At 55.3% G+C, this 7,500-nt stretch overlaps 3 non-coding genes across 3 annotated transcripts in view; all 3 read left to right on the top strand.

Moving 5' to 3' along the window:
• The first annotated feature begins 3,362 nt into the window (after positions 1-3,362).
• On the top strand, positions 3,363-5,255 carry LOC126313522 (small subunit ribosomal RNA). Its single transcript, XR_007555208.1, has one exon. It is a non-coding gene; the product is annotated as a small subunit ribosomal RNA (ribosomal RNA).
• Positions 5,256-5,623: 368 nt separating this feature from the next.
• LOC126313624 (5.8S ribosomal RNA) lies at positions 5,624-5,778 on the top strand. Its single transcript, XR_007555274.1, has one exon. It is a non-coding gene; the product is annotated as a 5.8S ribosomal RNA (ribosomal RNA).
• Positions 5,779-5,966: 188 nt separating this feature from the next.
• Positions 5,967-7,500, top strand: part of LOC126313574 (large subunit ribosomal RNA) — a 4,222-nt gene continuing 2,688 nt past the window's right edge. Inside the window, exon 1 of the ribosomal RNA XR_007555254.1 lies at positions 5,967-7,500. This exon is cut by the window's right edge and continues 2,688 nt beyond it. This is a non-coding gene — a ribosomal RNA (large subunit ribosomal RNA).

Here is a 7,500-nt window from a genome sequence, read left to right as displayed (position 1 = left end):
TGGGCAGAGTCGATACTCGCCGTGTGGTGGAAGGTAAACATTATGCGGTACATCAGTACTTTCCTAATAGTTCGGTCGTCTCACGGCACTGCTTAGTAAATGATGCAAGGCCACATATAGATGATTTATGCGAATGTCCCTATACGTGCTGTAAGACTGGGCACACAACGTGAATCGCACGTCAGCCACACACTCGAACATGCACCACTCTCGGCCTGCAACGGAGACACACAATACGTAAACATCTGGAATGCGACAATGTCGAGTGCATCCTCTCTGCGACATTGCACCGTCGACACTATGATAACCAGAGCAGTAGGTCCACCTATAAAAGCACAATACCCCACTCCTCCGACAACTACCATTGCTCAGATAAACCAACACACATCCTACACAGAGGGGCACCAAATATCACCCCCCGCCCTCGTGTTATACCACATGAAAAATTGCAGAAGTGAGAGACACAGATCCGCCAGCCTCTTGCTACAAGCATCGAACCGACGTGACGTATCTGACGGTGACTCAGGCATCCGCGTACTGCCACCACTATCCACCCCCCCCCCTCTCTCTGCCCCCCTTCCCACACAATACCAAATTTAACCAACTTTATCGCTTAACCTAACTGTGGCTGTACCAGATTATCGCTTAACCTAACTGTGGCTGTACCAGATTATCGCTTAACCTAACTGTGGCTGTACCAGATTATCGCTTAACCTAACTGTGGCTGTACCAGATTATCGCTTAACCTAACTGTGGCTGTACCAGATTATCGCTTAACCTAACTGTGGCTGTACCAGATTATCGCTTAACCTAACTGTGGCTGTACCAGATTATCGCTTAACCTAACTGTGGCTGTACCAGATTATCGCTTAACCTAACTGTGGCTGTACCAGATTATCGCTTAACCTAACTGTGGCTGTACCAGATTATCGCTTAACCTAACTGTGGCTGTACCACATTATCGCTTAACCTAACTGTGGTTGTACCACATTATCGCTTAACCTAACTGTGGTTGTACCACATTATCCCTTAACCTAACTCAAGTTGTCCCTTAACCTAACTCAAGTTGTCCCTTAACCTAACTCAAGTTGTCCCTTAACCTAACTCAAGTTGTCCCTTAACCTAACTCAAGTTGTCCCTTAACCTAACTCAAGTTGTCCCTTAACCTAACTCAAGTTGTCCCTTAACCTAACTCAAGTTGTCCCTTAACCTAACTCAAGTTGTCCCTTAACCTAACTCAAGTTGTCCCTTAACCTAACCCACGTTGTCCCTTAACCTAACCCACGTTGTCCCTTAACCTAACCCACGTTGTCCCTTAACCTAACCCACGTTGTCCCTTAACCTAACCCACGTTGTCCCTTAACCTAACCCACGTTGTCCCTTAACCTAACCCACGTTGTCCCTTAACCTAACCCACGTTGTCCCTTAACCTAACCCACGTTGTCCCTTAACCTAACCCACGTTGTCCCTTAACCTAACCCACGTTGTCCCTTAACCTAACCCACGTTGTCCCTTAACCTAACCCACGTTGTCCCTTAACCTAACCCACGTTGTCCCTTTGCCTAACATAGTTCACTGCTCGGAATCTCTGGTGTCGTTGTTATCCTCATGTAGATGTCTTGCGAGTGTTGCTTACTTTCCACATATTCCCGCTATCCACTGTCAATTGTACTGCAATAGGACTATATCGCCCCCCCCCCTCCCTCTGTCCCCCTCTTTGTGTCTCTGTCCTCTCAAGCTGGTCGGTCTGGCGTTTGAGTGTTAAATGAGCCTCGCAGCTGTTCAGTTGCATTCAGATGTCGACGCCCTCAGTGTACGTCGTGGTATGGTCTGTGTCCATTGTCCGCTGATGTCGTACGCGTAACCCACACGCTGTACCGATCATCGGTCGTTACGTACAGAGTGAAGTAGTGTGATACGTGTGACCGTACGCTGGCTGTGCCCAACGGTGTCGAATCTCAATTTCCATATGTTGTGCTCGATGCTACTTGTCTCGTCTCCCAATAACAGCTAGGTTGCACTGTGGTACGCCGTAGAGGCGTGTGGGAGGAACGTACGAACGCATTGTATGTCACCCTGGGTCGCTGGGGGTGGTGGTGCGGTGAGTCAGGTCAGGTCAGCGTGAGCCGTCTGATGTAGTGACGCGTGTATTCCGACTTTGTCGTATTGCCTCACACAAAGTGCTACCCTGGTGGACCGCGTTCCATATCTGGGACATGCCGCAGATGCCGGTTGACAGTGGATCGCGGAAGGGACATCGCATACGTGCGCGGGCCACCTTCCACGTGTTCTCTTCTGCACATGTCGCAGTGTGTATGTGGTCTGATGTAGCGTGTCGTGACACATGACATCCTGGCATGCAAGAATTGTTGAATTCGCAAATGTAGGTGGACATCTACGTTTACTGCCCAAGATACGCAAATGAACTGGAAATCCGTTGTTGAGCGGTTGTTCACGCTGGAGGTGAATCTGTGATGGCGCCGATCGGTACAGCTATTAACCGGTTGTTTCAGCGGTACCCGCCACATCCACACACGTGACTAGGCCCATGTGGGTATGAAGCGATACGCGGCGGTGGCTTGGTGGGACTGTTCCCGGCCGGTGAAGGGGGGCCGCCCGGCGTGTTGGCCTCGCGCTGCGTGGGCGCACGCGCAACAGGCGGCTGGTGGGGGGCGCCGAGTGGCAGGAGCGCCAGCCGACGGGCCCGGCAGGCGGCGCAGCTACGCTGCGGCGCACCCTGCACGCGGCGCCTGGCGGCCAAAGTTGGTTCAGCCGAGCCCGGTGCGAAGCGCGGTGGACATCTGCAGTGTGCTGGTCTGATTGAGGACTGTGTGCGTTGAGGATGCGCCGCCGCCTGGCACTCGGCGCCGCGACGCCGTCTGCTGCTCGGTCGCCCCAGCGGTTCTCGCAGGTGGTTTGTATCGCAGTTGTGCGGACGTGTTGGCGCGTGCGCTGTGCTGGGAGAGTTCGCTTCTGCACCCAAGTGGGGCTTTGCCCTTGTGTGGCGCTGGCGTTGGAGCTGCCGGTCACCATAGGTGGCGCGTGTTGTCTCCCGCCGGCAATGCCACGACAGCACGCTCCCGGGCCTCTGTCGGCAGCGGCAAGCTCAGTTGGGAGCAAGGGTGTTCTCACTAAAACCGTCTACTCGCCTAACTCCGGGCGATTGCGCCTCTCTCGAAACCGACCAAGTACCTAGGACGGCGCTGCGCGCCGCCGGGACCTGAGAGGGTTTCGAGGTGTATCGTGCAGGGGAGCTCGGCCTCCTCCTGTTTGCAGAATAATTGAGCGGACGCTTGCGTGTTCGCGCGGGCCCCCGGGACACACTCCCGGGCGGCCGGCTGCTCAGCTCTAGTTGACGCAGCTCCCTGGTTGATCCTGCCAGTAGTCATATGCTTGTCTCAAAGATTAAGCCATGCATGTCTCAGTACAAGCCGCATTAAGGTGAAACCGCGAATGGCTCATTAAATCAGTTATGGTTCCTTAGATCGTACCCACGTTACTTGGATAACTGTGGTAATTCTAGAGCTAATACATGCAAACAGAGTCCCGACCAGAGATGGAAGGGACGCTTTTATTAGATCAAAACCAATCGGATTGGCTTGTCTGGTCCGTTTGCCTTGGTGACTCTGAATAACTTTGGGCTGATCGCACGGTCCTCGTACCGGCGACGCATCTTTCAAATGTCTGCCTTATCAACTGTCGATGGTAGGTTCTGCGCCTGCCATGGTTGTAACGGGTAACGGGGAATCAGGGTTCGATTCCGGAGAGGGAGCCTGAGAAACGGCTACCACATCCAAGGAAGGCAGCAGGCGCGCAAATTACCCACTCCCGGCACGGGGAGGTAGTGACGAAAAATAACGATACGGGACTCATCCGAGGCCCCGTAATCGGAATGAGTACACTTTAAATCCTTTAACGAGTATCTATTGGAGGGCAAGTCTGGTGCCAGCAGCCGCGGTAATTCCAGCTCCAATAGCGTATATTAAAGTTGTTGCGGTTAAAAAGCTCGTAGTTGGATTTGTGTCCCACGCTGTTGGTTCACCGCCCGTCGGTGTTTAACTGGCATGTATCGTGGGACGTCCTGCCGGTGGGGCGAGCCGAAGGGGTGCTTTCGCGTCCCGAGGCGGACCCCGTTTAAATCCTACCAGGGTGCTCTTTGTTGAGTGTCTCGGTGGGCCGGCACGTTTACTTTGAACAAATTAGAGTGCTTAAAGCAGGCAAGCCCGCCTGAATACTGTGTGCATGGAATAATGGAATAGGACCTCGGTTCTATTTTGTTGGTTTTCGGAACCCGAGGTAATGATTAATAGGGACAGGCGGGGGCATTCGTATTGCGACGTTAGAGGTGAAATTCTTGGATCGTCGCAAGACGAACAGAAGCGAAAGCATTTGCCAAGTATGTTTTCATTAATCAAGAACGAAGGTTAGAGGTTCGAAGGCGATCAGATACCGCCCTAGTTCTAACCATAAACGATGCCAGCCAGCGATCCGCCGCAGTTCCTCCGATGACTCGGCGGGCAGCCTCCGGGAAACCAAAGCTTTTGGGTTCCGGGGGAAGTATGGTTGCAAAGCTGAAACTTAAAGGAATTGACGGAAGGGCACCACCAGGAGTGGAGCCTGCGGCTTAATTTGACTCAACACGGGAAACCTCACCAGGCCCGGACACCGGAAGGATTGACAGATTGATAGCTCTTTCTTGATTCGGTGGGTGGTGGTGCATGGCCGTTCTTAGTTGGTGGAGCGATTTGTCTGGTTAATTCCGATAACGAACGAGACTCTAGCCTGCTAACTAGTCGCGTGACATCCTTCGTGCTGTCAGCGATTACTTTTCTTCTTAGAGGGCCAGGCGGCTTCTAGCCGCACGAGATTGAGCAATAACAGGTCTGTGATGCCCTTAGATGTTCTGGGCCGCACGCGCGCTACACTGAAGGAATCAGCGTGTCTTCCTAGGCCGAAAGGTCGGGGTAACCCGCTGAACCTCCTTCGTGCTAGGGATTGGGGCTTGCAATTGTTCCCCATGAACGAGGAATTCCCAGTAAGCGCGAGTCATAAGCTCGCGTTGATTACGTCCCTGCCCTTTGTACACACCGCCCGTCGCTACTACCGATTGAATGATTTAGTGAGGTCTTCGGACTGGTACGCAGCATCGACTCTGTCGTTGCCGATGCTACCGGAAAGATGACCAAACTTGATCATTTAGAGGAAGTAAAAGTCGTAACAAGGTTTCCGTAGGTGAACCTGCGGAAGGATCATTACCGACTAGACTGCATGTCTTTCGATGTGCGTGTCGTGTCGCGCAACACGCTACCTGTACGGCAGTGGCCGTGCGCCGCGTGCGGAACCACGCGTGCCTCTCAAAACTAGCGGAAGTGTTGTTGTTGTTGTTGTGTGGTACGAGCGCTGAAGCTCTGGAGCGGCTGGCCTGCGGTACCTGGCGCCTGGCGCCGGTTTTGAATGACGTTCGCCCGAGTGCCTGTCCGCTCCGGTGTGGAGCCGTACGACGCCCATCGGCTGTGAGGCCGTTGGACACAAAAAAAATAGTGGAACAGGGGCCGTCAGACGCCTCAGTCCCGCAAATGCTACTGTCTTGAAAGAGACAGTGGGAGACTGAAAAGGAAAAGATCACCCAGGACGGTGGATCACTCGGCTCGTGGGTCGATGAAGAACGCAGCAAATTGCGCGTCGACATGTGAACTGCAGGACACATGAACATCGACGTTTCGAACGCACATTGCGGTCCATGGATTCCGTTCCCGGGCCACGTCTGGCTGAGGGTCGGCTACGTATACTGAAGCGCGCGGCGTTTGTCCCGCTTCGGAGACGTGGGAGTGTCGTGGTCGCCTGTGTGGCCGGCCGCGTCTCCTTAAACGTGCGATGCGCGCCCGTCGCCTGGCGGTTCGCATACCGGTACTTTCTCGGTAGCGTGCACAGCCGGCTGGCGGTGTGGCGTGCGACACCTCGTACAACGACCTCAGAGCAGGCGAGACTACCCGCTGAATTTAAGCATATTACTAAGCGGAGGAAAAGAAACTAACAAGGATTCCCCCAGTAGCGGCGAGCGAACAGGGAAGAGTCCAGCACCGAACCCCGCAGGCTGCCGCCTGTCGTGGCATGTGGTGTTTGGGAGGGTCCACTACCCCGACGCCTCGCGCCGAGCCCAAGTCCAACTTGAATGAGGCCACGGCCCGTAGAGGGTGCCAGGCCCGTAGCGGCCGGTGCGAGCGTCGGCGGGACCTCTCCTTCGAGTCGGGTTGCTTGAGAGTGCAGCTCCAAGTGGGTGGTAAACTCCATCTGAGACTAAATATGACCACGAGACCGATAGCGAACAAGTACCGTGAGGGAAAGTTGAAAAGAACTTTGAAGAGAGAGTTCAAAAGTACGTGAAACCGTTCTGGGGTAAACGTGAGAAGTCCGAAAGGTCGAACGGGTGAGATTCACGCCCATCCGGCCACTGGCCCCCGCCCTCGGCAGATGGGGCCGGCCGCCCGCGCGGAGCAATCCGCGGCGGGGTCGTGTCCGGTTGCCTTTCCACTCGCCGCGGGGTGGGGCCGTTCCGGTGTGCGGTGGGCCGCACTTCTCCCCTAGTAGGACGTCGCGACCCGCTGGGTGCCGGCCTACGGCCCGGGTGCGCAGCCTGTCCTTCCGCGGGCCTCGGTTCGCGTCTGTTGGGCAGAGCCCCGGTGTCCTGGCTGGCTGCTCGGCGGTATATCTGGAGGAGTCGATTCGCCCCTTTGGGCGCTCGGGCTCCCGGCAAGCGCGCGCGGTTCTTCCCGGATGACGGACCTACCTGGCCCGGCCCCGGACCCGCGCCGCTGTTGGCTCGGGATGCTCTCGGGCGGAATAATCGCTCCCGTCAGCGGCGCTTCAGCTTTGGACAATTTCACGACCCGTCTTGAAACACGGACCAAGGAGTCTAACATGTGCGCGAGTCATTGGGCTGTACGAAACCTAAAGGCGTAATGAAAGTGAAGGTCTCGCCTTGCGCGGGCCGAGGGAGGATGGGGCTTCCCCGCCCTTCACGGGGCGGCGGCCTCCGCACTCCCGGGGCGTCTCGTCCTCATTGCGAGGTGAGGCGCACCTAGAGCGTACACGTTGGGACCCGAAAGATGGTGAACTATGCCTGGCCAGGACGAAGTCAGGGGAAACCCTGATGGAGGTCCGTAGCGATTCTGACGTGCAAATCGATCGTCGGAGCTGGGTATAGGGGCGAAAGACTAATCGAACCATCTAGTAGCTGGTTCCCTGCGAAGTTTCCCTCAGGATAGCTGGTGCTCGTACGAGTCTCATCCGGTAAAGCGAATGATTAGAGGCCTTGGGGCCGAAACGACCTCAACCTATTCTCAAACTTTAAATGGGTGAGATCTCCGGCTTGCTTGATATGCTGAAGCCGCGAGCAAACGACTCGGATCGGAGTGCCAAGTGGGCCACTTTTGGTAAGCAGAACTGGCGCTGTGGGATGAACCAAACGCCGAGTTAAGGCGCCCGAATCGACGCTCATGG

The sequence above is a fragment of the Schistocerca gregaria genome, unplaced genomic scaffold, assembly GCF_023897955.1.
Source record: "Schistocerca gregaria isolate iqSchGreg1 unplaced genomic scaffold, iqSchGreg1.2 ptg000483l, whole genome shotgun sequence".
Lineage (NCBI taxonomy): Eukaryota > Metazoa > Arthropoda > Insecta > Orthoptera > Acrididae > Schistocerca > Schistocerca gregaria.
This window is presented reverse-complemented; position numbering and strand designations above follow the sequence as displayed.